The sequence below is a fragment of the Diadema setosum genome, chromosome 3 (assembly GCF_964275005.1).
Source record: "Diadema setosum chromosome 3, eeDiaSeto1, whole genome shotgun sequence".
Classification (NCBI taxonomy): domain Eukaryota; kingdom Metazoa; phylum Echinodermata; class Echinoidea; order Diadematoida; family Diadematidae; genus Diadema; species Diadema setosum.
Window position 1 is genome coordinate 30,076,020 of NC_092687.1, and position 8,880 is coordinate 30,084,899.

Sequence of the window (8,880 nt, forward strand, 5' to 3'; positions counted from 1 at the left end):
TAAGTGATCCAAACATAAATACATCAGTGAACATTGCAGTGCATTGTTTTTATGCCTCCGCCACAAAGTGGTGCCGGAGGCATTATGTTTTCGGGTTGTCCGTCCATCTGTCCTTCTGTCCGTCCGTCCGTTCTTCCGTCCGTCCGTCCTTCTGTCCGTCCGTAATGAATTTTGTGGCAAGCGTAACTAAAAAAACATTTTGAGGTATCCTAGTGAAACTTGGCATGTATGTGTATTAGGGGGCGAAGTTGTGCCTATCAACTTTTGGGTGCACATGCTCAAGGTCAAAGGTCAAAAGGTCAAGGTCAAATACATAAAATTTAACTATTTCCACCATATCTCTGCAATGCCTGAAGATATTTTCTTGAAACTTAGTGTATTCATGTATTACCCAATTAAGATTCTCTGGTAAAGTCTGTGGTCATGAGGTCAAAGGTCAAAGGTCAAAAGGTCAATTAAAAATAGTAAAACTTCACTTTTTTCTGCATACCTTGGAAATTGTTCGAGGTATCTTCATGGAACATACATGTACTGACTGACAGTGATTATCTAGACAATTTTGGGTTCATGGGGTCAAAGGTCAGGAGTCAAAAGGTCAAGGGCAACACTTCAAAATTTTACTATTTCCCTCATGTTTATGCAATGCCAGCAGGATTATTTTTTTACACTTGGTGTATGCATGTATAACCTAATAGAGATTCTCTGGAAAGATCTTTTTTTTTTGCCTCAAAGGTCAAAAGGTCAAAGATCAAGTGAAAGTGCTGAATTAAGTTTTTCCTCCATGTCTCGGAAGTGGCTCAAGTTATTTTTAAACTTTCTACATATTTATGCATGTTCTGCCTGACAGAGATTATCTTATGAATTTTAGGGTCAAAGGCCAGATGAAAATGGTAACAATTTACTATTCAATACAGAAATTGAACTTTTTCTCCATACCTTGGAAATTACTCAATGCATTAACGTATGAATTGGTCAAAGTCAAGTTAAAGTCCTTAAATCCCAAATACATGCTCTCCTATTCATCCAATTAAACCTAGGTCAAGGAAGGTGAGCATTCAACACATTTGTGACAAACTTGTCATTTTAATATTTAGCCGTTTTTGTGAAAATGTAATCACACATTGTCCACATGCACTATCTACACCTATTAGGAGAATCATGCATCATGGCGGAGGCATACCAGTCGCCATAGCGACATTTCTAGTTGTTATTATTTCCAGGCATGTGACGGCAATATTTATGTAACCCAGCTAGAAATTATGTCTATGCGGGCAATTATTATTTGATTAGAAAGATAAAATCAAGCATAGCTTCTAATGTAGAAATCAAGTAGAATGTAATACTAGAAAATACTGTGAGTGATAATAATTTCACAAGGACTCTTACCAGTATCACCAATGTGGTTGTGATAATTGTGCTGTGATTATGATGACATTGAATAATGAAATAATGTTTTCAAGATCAGATTTTCTAATGAATCACGCAACTAGAATGAAATATATGAAATAGTTTGTGCAGTTACATAATCTGTCACATGACATGTAGTTGTGAGGAATTGATATTAATGAGTATGAAATTGATAGCAGTGAATGAATTAAATACAGTGTAATTGAATCATTGTCGGCCTACACTGCCTCTTTCAATGAAATGCTTTCCCATTGTGGCAATTGATGAGTGAAATCAGGGAGGTGAGAGGAATCAAATCCAAGTATGAAACAAAGAATACCTGCTGAAATTAGGAGTATCATTGTGATTTTTACTCCCACCTCCAACTGAGGGAGTTCGTTCAACCAGCGCTAACTTTATATGGTTTTATTAAAAAAGAAAAAAGCTGTACCATGGCAATGCATTGTTCAACATTGAATAAAGTGTTTTGTTAATTCAAAAAATCTGTTTGTCACATGTGTCATATATGTATTGCAAGTCAAGTGCTCAAAAACTGAGTAAATTAAATGAATAAACTGGAAAGTCCTATGATTTTCACAAATGATGTTACCATGGCAACACACTGTTCAGTATTAACGAAAGATGAATATACACAAGTACATAGTATAACTTTCATATGTTTCAAATTTCAAGTCAAATGCTCAAAAGCTTAGGAAGTTAGCTGAATCCACAATATTTTTGAATGATTTTCATTCAAAATAATCTGTTACCATGGCAACACATTGTGTGAAAAAGAACAAAGAAGAAATTTGCACATCAGTCTATGTACTTTAGCATTCTCATGTGCCAGATTTCAAGTAAAATGCTCAAATATTGAAGGAGTAAACTGAATCTACACCTTTTTTATTATATTCATTGAAAATGCTGTTGCCATCGCAACACAATGTTCTATATCTGTGAAAGATGAAGTTTGCACAAATATACATATCATGGTGGTCACATGTACCAAATTTCAAGCAAAATGCTCAAAAGCTGAAAGATAGCAGAATCCACAATATTTCTGTATGATTTTCATTCAAAGTCTGCTGTTACCATGGCAACGCATTGTTAAACAATGGCGAAAGATGAAGTTTGCACATCTACGCACTATGTCGGTCACATGTGTGCCAAATTTCATGTCATATGCACAAAGATTGACAAATTTAGCGAATTCACAATTTTTGTATGCTTTTAAGTGAAAAAATGTTGTTACCATGGCAACAGATTGTTCAACAGCAACCAAAGATAAGTTTTGCACATCTACATACTGTAATGGTCATGTGCCAAATTTTTGGTCAAATGTTAAGAGAATTTTAAGGAAGTTAGGTCAATTCACATATTTCTTTGTGTGATTGGTATAGAAAATCTTGTTGCCATGGCAACAGATTTTTTCACACCACTCATGAAAAAAGTGTTTTGCACAATATGTAGTTACATATTACATTTATCTGATTCTATGCAGAATTTCAACTGCATTGCTTTAAAACTGAGGGCAGTAGTTCAATCCACAACAATTTGTATGTTTTTGTGAAAATTTGCCATTGCCATTCATGACAACGTATTATGCGATATCAGCGAAAAAGATATCTTGCATATTTACCTTTGACAGTGGTCACACATGCCAAATTTAGGGTCAATTACTCCAAAATGAGACAAAAGTTTGATACAATGGCTCTCTCAAAAAGCTATCACATAAACTTAGGAGTGCTCCTGACCACTCCTAGATTTATGTGATAGCTTTGCCAAGTTAGGAGAGACTTTATGTGCTAGCTTTGTTCATGAAATGGTTTCTAGAAAAAGTCTCTCCTAAGTCCGAGTTTATGTGATAGCTTTATGCGATAGCTTTTTCATGAAACGGTTTTTAGCAAAGTCTCTCCTAAGACTTTCATGAAACGGACCCCTGGTTGACGCGCATTTTTTCAATGAGGAGGGTGGCCCCAGCAACTCTGAGGGGTCAAACCTTTTGGGCTTGGTGGGGTAAATTGACCAGCAGCCAGCTCTCAGACTAGCACGCCCACGAAGTATATATGCATTGTTCCTCCTAATTATTGTATATATATATAATATATATATATATATATATATATATATATATACATATATATAATATATATATATATATATATAATATATATATATATATATATAAATATATATATATATATATATATATATATAAACACATAGAGAGTTTGTTTGCAAAAACCAATAATTTATCTCGTATACTACATGAATCTTTTGCAAATGTTTGAACAATATTATTTCATGACATGTATACTTTGTACTATGTTTTGATTTTCGTTGATTGGAAAAAAACTATGATTGGATTGAATTGAATTGAAAGTAAAGCGGTAAAAACAACTTTACAAGAGAAACATATCGGTATCACTAATAGACTTAATAAGACGTTAAGCTAAATTTTTTTAAGTAGTCATTTCAACAAGAAGTGGCAAAAAAGATGGGAAGAAACAAAGTCCCTTTACAAGAAGTACAGAAGTGTGTTTTTGGAAAATTTGAATGCAGATTAAAAAACAGGAATGAACAAATCCTTATTCACCAAATCCGCATGCATGGGTAATATAGGACTGAATTATGACAAGTGGAAAGTAAATTTGCATGAAACAGGCAACTGCCCCCACAAGAAAACGAACACGACACACACGGAGGCCTGTCTCTTGTACTCGAATTCGTTGAACTCTAAACCTGCGCTACACTATCGGCAGAGTGTGGATGACTTTGTGGATGGCGATGAAGAAGGCTTTGAACTTCCTACGAACTTCCATAATGTGGGATCTTTGAGTATTACATTCACAGTTCATGTATTATGTAATGTGTCGACAAGAAAAGTAATAAAAACAAGAGGCATCGTGGAAGCACGAAATGAGTCTATCATGAAATTAAGAGCGATGCATGGTGCAGCAAAAATGCTCTAGACAGCTCTATCTCGACGTGCTAATATTCATTTCTCCAGGCAACAAGAATGTTTTAAACAAAAATCAAAGTATCTCAATTAATAATACTTGCGTGTAGAGTTGTTTATACTGCAACTTATTTGCGGGTGTCATAGTTATTATTTGCGGGTCTCATACTGTTGGTATATTCCTGGACCTGTCCAAGGCCTTTGACACTATCGATCATGGTATTTTGTTATATAAACTCTCACATTATGGGATACGTGGAAAGGCCTTGGACTGGTTCAGGAGTTATTTAACTAATAGGAAACAGTTTGTAAATATCAACGGATTTATTTCCAGTATAAAAACAATATCTTGCGGGGTCCCTCAAGGATCCCTTTTAGGCCCACTTTTGTTTATTCTTTATATAAATGACTTTAGAAATTCATCTAATGTTTTATCTTTTCTCCTTTTTGCCGATGATTCTAATATTTTCTTTTCACATCACGATCCAACAACTCTTTTAGAAGTAGTGAACAGAGAATTAATGTCGGTTCAAATGTGGATTCAAGCTAATAAGTTATCTCTTAATGTAAACAAAACTGTTTATATGTTATTTAGTAACTCCGTTACGCATTTGCCTGGAGATATAAAAATGAATAATGATTGTTTGACTCATGTTGAATCGTCCAAATTTTTAGGTCTTTATATTGACCATGAATTAACATGGAAACATCATATAGATTATTTGTCTAAGATGCTTTCGAGAAATACTGGGATCTTAAATAAGCTAAAACATTTTTTTCCCAAGTATATTTTAAAAAATGTATATTCAACGCTTGTTTTACCCTATCTCAGTTACGGTATACTTGCCTGGGGCAACTGTGCCAAATTACACATTGATAAAATGTTCAAACTACAAAAACGGGCTATTCGTTCAGATAATCTAGCCGATTTTTATTGTCACACGAATCATTTTTTCTTTGAAAACAGACTCCTTAAGGTTGCTGACTTGTTTTTATATAACTTAGGCACATTTATGTTTCAGTTATCAGCCAACGGCTTGCCTGACGTATTTACCCACATGTTTCAGAAAAACTATGCCGTCCATGCTTACCCAACAAGACAAAGAGATTCATTTCACCTTCCACGTACTCGTACACTCCTTGCTCAAAAAACAATTGTTTTTACCGGGCCTAAATTCTGGAATGATCTTCCCACCGATTTAATCAATTGCTCTAGTATGTTTATATTCAAACAAAAATTGAAATCAAAGTTAATAAATGAATATAATCAGTCTGATTAGAATTTTTCTTTGATATGTTATCTGCAGTATCCTTATTTAATGTATGATGAATCAACCTGCAGTTTATGATTGTTTGCTTCTGGTTCTGCTCCCATTATATAATCACTGCATCCGTACCATTGTAGTAACATATTGAACTCGTTATGAATTTGATTCTAGATATGTGTGAGTATATACTTGTGTATCTATATGCTAAATTAACTTTTTACCCTGTTGTTATTCCTTAGGTTCTTGTTTTTTTTTTCCTTTTCTTTTTCATCTCTTTTATTTTCTTTTTCCTTTGTACCTTCATAATCTAGTTTTTATATAGTTTCGTCATTATTACTTTGTGTCCTATCTCCATTGAATGCATATCAAATTTACACTGGTATATTTTCTTGGAACCTGCGTTTACAAGCTTTGCTTTTGCGGTTCCATCATATTTCACAAGTTATAGAGAATTGTCTTATGTACATTATATACGCTGACACACTTTCTGTCCAAGCCCCGATTAATAACATATTTTGTATCTTGCTTGGTTTGTATTCTTTTTAGTGCATTTTGATGAAATGTATATCTCATGTGATATATGAAAATAAATATGCTGGAACTGTTTACTGTGTCTCGAGTGTAAGACCGGTGCAGTTTCAGTTATTCAATTCAATATTCACTACACACTATATTGATCTAGCTTCCGCGCGATATCTAGCGATGGTTCTGATCCCTTGTAGCAGCTATCCATCTCATTCAATCGTGAGCTCCACATTCCTTTGTGCTCTCTCTCCCCCTCCCTCCCCCTCTCCCCCCCCCCTCTCTCTCTCTCCCTCCCCCTCTCTCTCTTTGTTTCCTGTCCTGTTTAATGTTCAGTGTCGTATATTCTTAAAACCATTGCCAATTTTCTACTAACAAAGCACAACAACATCCTTCCACATTTCTTTATACGACGTAAGACGAAAACGCGTGCAAAACACATTTGTGTTATGATAGATAAAACTGATTTTATTAGTCAATGCGACGAGATACCGAGCGCCTGTAATTTGGAAATTCATCATCTCAATTCAAGACAATATATAGTGAAGTATTAGCCAAGAAAGGAGAGAAAATTAAATGACCTAAACTACAAGACTCGTCAGTGATATTCGTTTCAACTCTTTCGGGAAAAAAAGAGAAATCAGTGCTGAAATTTAACCCTTTTCTCCCCAATTATGATAAAAGATATAAAAGGCTACTAATTGTTGTGAAATAATGATTGATCCATTCGGTTGTCAGATTGATTCGCCCGTCAGTGGTGACCGCACATGCGCCTCATCCCTCATGCACACCGGCAATTTCTAGGGGCAGGCATTTTAGGCGTGCATTTTGCACATGAAATGGCGAATATATTGCCTACTGCACCCGAGGTCGTTCCACTTAGCCGGGGTACTGGCCTTGTGTCCGATGTGCACGCAATCTTCATTACCTCCGGAGTTGTTCGGCTCTCCGGGCAGCCAGGCTCTGAAGTTGAATTGAGTTCCGTCACTCCACACCCACGTGCCCTCTCGCTGGATGTCATTCAGCCCGATCCACATCTTAGTGTTGCTCTGTCGAGTGAGGACAATGTGGACCTTTATCTTTTATTTCAGTGTTCACTACTTTCATGTGGTGTATTGTAAGGTGGACTGCTCTTAGACCACATAACTTCCATTAACACATCTGATATATTGGTTAAACAAGAATGATGAATCCTTTATGATTATGTTAATGAACTGTTATATTACAATGATGATAACGCTTGTAAAGATAAAAATACTGTGGTTTATCCCACGTTTTCCATTTTCAGGGACGACAATGTTATTCAGGCCCGAAACAACCCCGTACAACCCGTATTCATACGGTCATCAAGCTTGACCACGTAATACAATAAGGATCTAAATTAGCGTTGAATTTTCAGTTTTGTAACGTGATGACATCGTTATCTGTCCCCTGCATGGCTCTTTAAAAAATGTTTTCAAGGATATGGTCAGTGTTAATCTGTATTGTTTGCAGGTTTTATCTTGTTCTCATTTCATTGAAGCTACTGTAATTGTCTATGATCGCCCATGTCTATACATGAGACTGTGTAAAACCAACCAACAAACAAAATCAAACAAAAACGCCCGTGTTCGTTCGTGCATCATGGCTACTCAGAAATCAATCATTGCTCTGCTTTACATTTTTTTATTCAATAATATTTTGTGTGCCTCTGTGTTGTTGTTGTTATTGTTGTTGTTGTTGTTGTTGTGTTGTTGTTTCCAACCTCACCTGCACTCCACATTGAGATCTGAAGAAGTTGTACACAAAGTTCTTTTCCGACTCAGAATGGATGGACACCAGGTGCGCAGTGGCACCAGGGCACCTTGCTCTGTTGAGCGGCCTGAAAGTCTTGCAACGGTTTTCGGCGGCACCCCATGTCCGTTGTTCGTTGAAAATTCTATAACAAATCATTTTAGCAGGTCAATTGACCATTATGTTATTACTTGCAAGGACGATGACCAAAATCTCAAAACAGACGACAGTGACAAGAGCGCAATTTTCACTACTCCTACGGGCAAAACATAATTGAACTGACTGAAAAATATAGATTGTATATAATATGGAGCAGATTCTCCTGACTTGGTCGGCAGTCTGAGGACACTGTTTGCTGTAGATGCTTGCGCCGTGAAAAAGGGAAGTACATTAATTTTTCATCAAAGTTTTCTTTTCTTTTCTTTTTTTGAGGGGGGGGGGGTTCGCTGTGAAATACATTTAATCTGCAGAGGCCTATTAGAAATGCATAAGTTGAATGTAAAGGTAGGGAATCCCGTTTGCATGCCTTAAATGAATAGTTGTATAAATACAGTGGTATGTTGAAGAGAGTATCATTTTAGAAACTCCCATAAAGTATTGAAAGTGGAAGGTAACATTTAGTACATTTTTATTGACCGTTAGATTTTGAATTGAATTTTTTGGGGGGCTCACCGTAAATTCCAGTATGGTTGGGGCACCACCTATCGACAGGGCACCTTCCCATCGACACCCTGCGTATCATGGCTGTTTGCGTATAGAACGAAAAAGTACGCGCGGGATTAAGTGTCATTAGCTATAAAAACAATACAAACGAAGAAACGAAAATCAAACTCAAACAAACCAAGCTAAAAATTACACATCCGATCAGTAACGACGCATGGCTGTGAAATTCACGTGTATTACCTATGGCCTGTGAAATTCACGTGTATTACCTATGCTGTGAAATTCACGTGTATACCTATGGAGAAGAGG